The following is a 6,074-nucleotide window of genomic DNA, read 5'->3' on the forward strand; positions in this document are numbered from 1 at the left end:
TTTCTGTGCTCTCTCCTCTAATGCTAATCTCAGGAACCGAGAAAGAGCAAGCTCCTGCTCTGCCCCACTTTATAGTGTAGATTCAAAACCTTTAATTCAATATACAAACAAGGAAGTTTCTGATACAAAGTCACTTATCTGAGGCATAATGGGATTCCTCATGAGAGTGCACCACCCTACACAAAAAGGGTGGGAAAAGCTTAGTCCTAAAACCAAGCCCCAGGCTACAAGGATCCTGCCTGCCCACAGCCCGCCCCCAACACATATTAATATAGTCATGCCCATTCCAAGCAAGAAGGGCAATTAATACTATCACCTGGGTGATGGGTTTCCACATGGGCAGCACCATCTTTAACAAAGTGAGCATAATATATTTTATCTGCCCAACAGGCAGGCTAGGCTGTAGGTTTCCTAACAAGGGAGAAGCCTGTGAAGAGCAGACCTGTGGAGCGCTAAGGCAAACTTAACTAGACATACCTGGGGAACCTTAGAAAGGAGCCTGACCAGAAGTCAGCTTGCCCTCCTGCCTGCTTAAGCTGGTGGCTCTGGTCAGCAGAGCTTTCATACCCAGTGCTGTGCTTTAAAAGGACCTGGAGGAAGGACTTGGCTGCTTTTAAGACCTCCTGTTCTGGGCCCTGGCCGGTTGGCTCAGCCCAGAGCGGTAGAGCGTCGGCCTGGCGTGCAGGAGTCCCGGGTTTGATTCCCGGCCAGGGCACATAGGAGAAGCACCCATCTGCTTCTCCACCCCTCCCCCTCTCCTTCCTCTCTGTCTCTCTCTTCCCCTCCCACAGCCGAGGCTCTATTGGAGCAAAGATGGTCCCGGGCGCTGGGGATGGCTCTGTGGCCTCTGCCTTAGGCGCTAGAATGGCTCTGGATGCAACAGAGCGATGCCCCAGAGGGGCAGAACATCGCCCCCTGGTGGGCGTGCCGGGTGGATCCCGGTCGGGCGCATGCGGGAGTCTGTCTTACTGCCTCCCCGTTTCTAGCTTCAGAAAAATGAAAAAAAAAAAAAAAAAGACCTCCTGTTCTGCAGGCAGTGACTGGGACATCTTCTTGCCAGCCGATACAGGTTTCAAAGTGCAAAAAGCCTGGGGAACGCTGGTCCCGTGGAACACTGAGGCATCCTAAACATAGCTGGAAGCTCATAGAAAGACACCTTTAGAGAAATTGGCTCCCAGCCCTGCCTGATTATGCTGGCAGCTCTGGCTGATAAAGCCTTACCCAGAACTTCTATTGTATATTTCAGAAGGGCTGCAGGGTCTTTCCTCAAGGCTTTCAGGCTTCTTCTTCAGTTAGTGGGCTGTGGGTATGTGGATTAATTTGAACTGACCTTGGCAAGGGGCCACAGTTTTTCATTGCAGCAGCTTTCATAGTATTCTGTTCAACAGTTCTTGAATTTTTATTCTCTAATAACACCCATGCCAGTGGTTCATCTTTCTTAACCAAGGAACATCATACCTGTTATAGTAAACATAAAATCAGATTAATATAAAATGAAAAAAGGACATTAAGAGTGATTTAGGTGTAAATAGTTTATGCCCTTTTGAGATAACTTTATCTCTTTTAACTGTGTACTGATAACATGTGTGAAGTACTGTGATTAACTATATTTTATGTAAAAACCCACTATGTAAGACCTAATTACCAAGGTGTAGTGGGTTTATTCCCTTTTCTGATAACTCCTTTTGTCAACCTTATCTAGCCCATATGTGACTTATGTTTGAAGTGTGATAATGTGACTCTATGACATGATGAATGGCCAAACCAGATATAAGTAGCTGGGGTGAAGATCAAGTAAGTCTTCTGAGAGTCCAACGCAGACTCCATGTTGCCCACCATGACCATTTGGCAACTGCCACAAAGCACTCTGCCTCTCCAAGCAAGTTCAGGGTCCCACCAAAGCGAGGACCTAGACTTAGCTGGTCACTCATGTAAACCATGACTGTTACTTATGTTATTTAGCTTGCTATGAGAGTCTTCACCTATTCAGTTGACTTCTAATTACTTTTATTTTACTTTGTGAACTACCTAATGAATCCAGCTATAACTTAATTATAACTGATTAAATAGTTTATCACAACAATACCTTACCAGTTAATGTCAAAGATCCTAAAGGTTAAGGCTTTCTAACTGCCCCTCTGGTCTTGCATCTTGTTAAAGTACTTATATCTACTTTGCCTCTCACATTCAAATGCTTCATTTTAATGTCTACCATTTTTTAATTCAATCATTCCATTGATACTAGGTAGTCCAGTTTCACAGCAACAAATCTTGTCATTAACTGGTTTATAAAGAACAACCACCAATCATCTGGCTCCACCCCTTACCGGTGTGTTTCTGTGTACCTCAGTGAAAGAAATGTCTTCTGGGTTCTCTAGAACATAATAGAGTGGTGAGTTTTCAGGCCTTACAGCATTGATTTATTCTAGTCTTCCTCCTTCCCTGACCTGCCCTTTTTTCAATACCATGTCAAAAATGTCCTTTCATTACTCCAAGGTACAGTAAAAGCCTCTGTCATATCCAAGCTTAAGGGAGCCATTACAAACATACTCTATTCACATGGCCTTGCCAGAAAATTGAACTTAACAATTCAGATGAATTGCCCATGTAAACAAATTTTTACCATTCGGTCTTACATTTTGTCCCCAATTTCGAATTCTTCAAGTTTCATTCTAATATTAGTTTATTGGTTTCTAACAGAATGTATTAACCAAGTATTAAAATTTCTTCAGTATTAAGCCATTTCCCCCAGGAGCTGGGGTTATACTAACCTGTTTAGGTGTGCTGAGACTTGCCTTTCACTCTAGATAGAAGCAATGCAACTTGGTAGGGTGATATTCAGAGTAAGAAAAGTGATATCTTGAAAGTCACCTGACAGTAAGAATAAAGAGACTTCTCTATTTTCAAAAAGAGAAGGCATTTTCTAACAACTCAGTAAATTCAGAAAAATCTCAGGTTCAGGTTTTTCAGGCTCATCCACACATGCCCTAGCTGTTTGGGTTCTATTGTTTTTCTATCAGGATGCTGACCTTGACATTAAAAATAATTGACATTGGGGCCCTTGACATTAAAATAATTGACAGTTGGCTTAGTGGTAGAGCGTCAGCCGGGTATGTAAATTTCTACACCCCTCTCCCTTCTCTCTCTCTTTTTCCCTCTCCTGCAGCCATGACTCAATTGGTTTCAGCAAGTTGGCCCCACGTACTGAAGATGGCTCCCATAGCCTCTGCTCAGGTGCCAAAAATTGCTCAGTTGCCAAGCAATGGAGCAAAAGGCTCCAGATGGGCAGAGCATCACCCCATAGGGGCTTACTAGATGGATCCCAGTTGGGGTTCATGTAGGAGTCTGTCTTTCTGCACTCCCACACACACACTTAATAAAAAAAATTGACATTGGGCAAACCATCTCCTTTGAAGTTTTAATGCTCTTGCAACTGTATCTTGGGTCTGATTTTTCAACCGTCTCCTTTGGGACTACTGAAATTGAGTATTTTCTTAAAAGCTGTTGTGGGAGGCTTCTTGTTTTCACAGAGAGCCTTTAGTTAATAGTTGGCTGCTCCTCATTTATTATTTTCATTTTCAACATTTCAAAAACATTTAAAACAAAGCTAGCCCTAAACAGGTAGTTTAGTTGGCTAAAGCATCATTCCAATACAAAAAGGTTGCAGGTTCAATCCCTGGTCAGAACACATACAGGAACTGCTTCTGTCTCTCTCTCTCCCCCGACCTCCTTGTCTAAAAATTTATCAATAATTTTTTTAATTTAAATTAATAATTTTTTAAAAAGCTAAACACAACATAATTTTAAAAGCTATTAAACCACAGCCACTGCAAATTTTGATATTTATCTTACATCTACCTCTGATCCCAATAAGTCTCTAATTTTAAACACCACCAAATTACTGTATGTATTTTACTTAATTTCTGTAGTTTCAATATGACCCATAGATCTGTTGGCTCAATGATGTGATAGGTTCTCACTGCTTTAATTGTTCAGTAGTCTAATACTTCTCATTTGTCTTCTTTTCCAGCTATTGTTCATTTTCCATCAAATAGTAGAATCAGTGTATCTAATTCAAAGACATCTTTTTGATGTTTTAATGGGAACATGGAAAATTTATAGATATTCTTAGGTAATAATTGCCATTTTTCAGATGTTAAGTATTGCTATTCAAGAACATGGTAAACTTTTACTCCCTCTTCTTTAGTTATTAGAATATAAATAAATTTTCTGGCATTTGTGACTTGGGGAGGGGAAAGTATGGGTGTGAATTACTATTACAAATAAGATTTTTTTCATTGATTTCCATATATTTAATTTTGTGCTTATCCACATTATCTTTTAATTTATAATAGTTCTCTTGAGTTTTTGATTATACAAGTATATCATATGCAAATAATATTTTATCATTTTGATACTGTCTTTTTATTCTCTAATTATTTGATCTGGCATCTTCAGAGCAATGTCAAATAATATAAGCAACTCTTTTTTTTTTTTTTTTTTTGGTGAGAGGAGGGGAGATAGTGAGGCAGACTCCAGCATGTGTCCTAATCAGGATCCACCTGGCAACACCATCTGGGGCTGATGCTTGAATACTGAGCTATTTTTAGCTCCCAAGACTGATGTGTTGGGACCAACTGAGTTATCCTCAGCACCTGGGGCCACATTGAAGGGAAGAGAAAAAGAAGGAGAAGTAGAAGAGGGAGAGAAGCAGATGGTCACTTTTGTGGGCCCTGATGGGGAATCAAACCCAGGATGTCCATACACCTGGTCGACACTCTATCCACTGAGCCACCAGCTAGAACCAGGTAACACTTTTTTAAGAACTTTACTAAGAACATTTTTAGTGCCTCTTTATCACACATAATAGTGATTTCTGAGAACATATTAATGGTGAGTGTATTACTTTTGGAGAAAACATCATAGAGACACACAAGTAATTTGCTGTTACATTTGTTTTTCTCTACATTTTAATAAAACCTCCAAACTAGAAATCTTATTTTTAAATGTTTAATTTCTACTTGTGATACCTTTCTTTCACTCTTTAGGCCAAATAAGTGCAGAAGATCAACTCAAAACCTGAACAGGAAAAGATTACAAAAGAAATGCAGGAGTTCTTAAAAATTTCAAGGCAAGATCAAGACAGTGTGAATAAAATAATTTAAATGACAAAATAACACTGGTGAGGAAAAACTAGAAAAAGTTAAAAATATAGAAAATAATAATAAAAATTATTTACAATTATCAATCTCATTATTGATTAGAATACTTATTATAAGATATGTATAGGTATTTTGCTTAGAGAAAATTAATATTTAAAAGAAGTAAAAAGTTTGAGATCAAGTGAAGGAAAATAAGACTGAATAATTGACTTTTATTTTTATTTTTTTGTATTTTTCTGAAGCTGAAAACAGGGAGGCAGTCAGACAGACTCCCGCATGCGCCCAACCGGGATCCACCCAGCATGTCCACCAGGGGGCAATGCTCTGCCCATCTGGGGTGTTGCTCTGTTGCAACCAGAGCCATTCTAGCGCCTGAGGCAGAGGCCATGGAGCCATACCTAGGCCATCTTTGCTCCAATGGAGCTTTGGCTACGGGAGGGAAAGAGAGAGACAGAGAGGAAGGAGAGGGGGAGGGGTGGAGAAGCAGATGGGCACTTCTCCTGTGTGCCCTGGCCGGGAATCAAACCCAGGAATCCTGCACGCCAGGCCGACGCTCTACCGCTGAGCCAACTGGCCAGGGCCTGAATGATTGACTTTCAAAGAAAAAAGAGGATTTTTCTAGGAACTCAGCAAGGCTTTGGTTGGGACATAAGGAGAAGGGGATTCTCAATGTTAATTATTAAGACAGAAGAAGAGGACTAGTGCCAGGAGACAGCAGCAAAGACATGTTATAAAGTAATAAGGTGTAAAGTGCTGTGGTTGGTACACAACAGTATTGAGAACAAAGGTTTGAAAGGAAATTTATTAGCTTGAAATTATACTGCCTGACCTGTGGAGGTGCAGTGAATAAAGCATCAACCTAGAATGCTGAGGTTGCTGGTTTGAAACCCTGGGCTTGCCTCATCAAGGCAC

The sequence above is a fragment of the Saccopteryx leptura genome, chromosome 2 (genome assembly GCF_036850995.1).
Source record: "Saccopteryx leptura isolate mSacLep1 chromosome 2, mSacLep1_pri_phased_curated, whole genome shotgun sequence".
Lineage (NCBI taxonomy): Eukaryota > Metazoa > Chordata > Mammalia > Chiroptera > Emballonuridae > Saccopteryx > Saccopteryx leptura.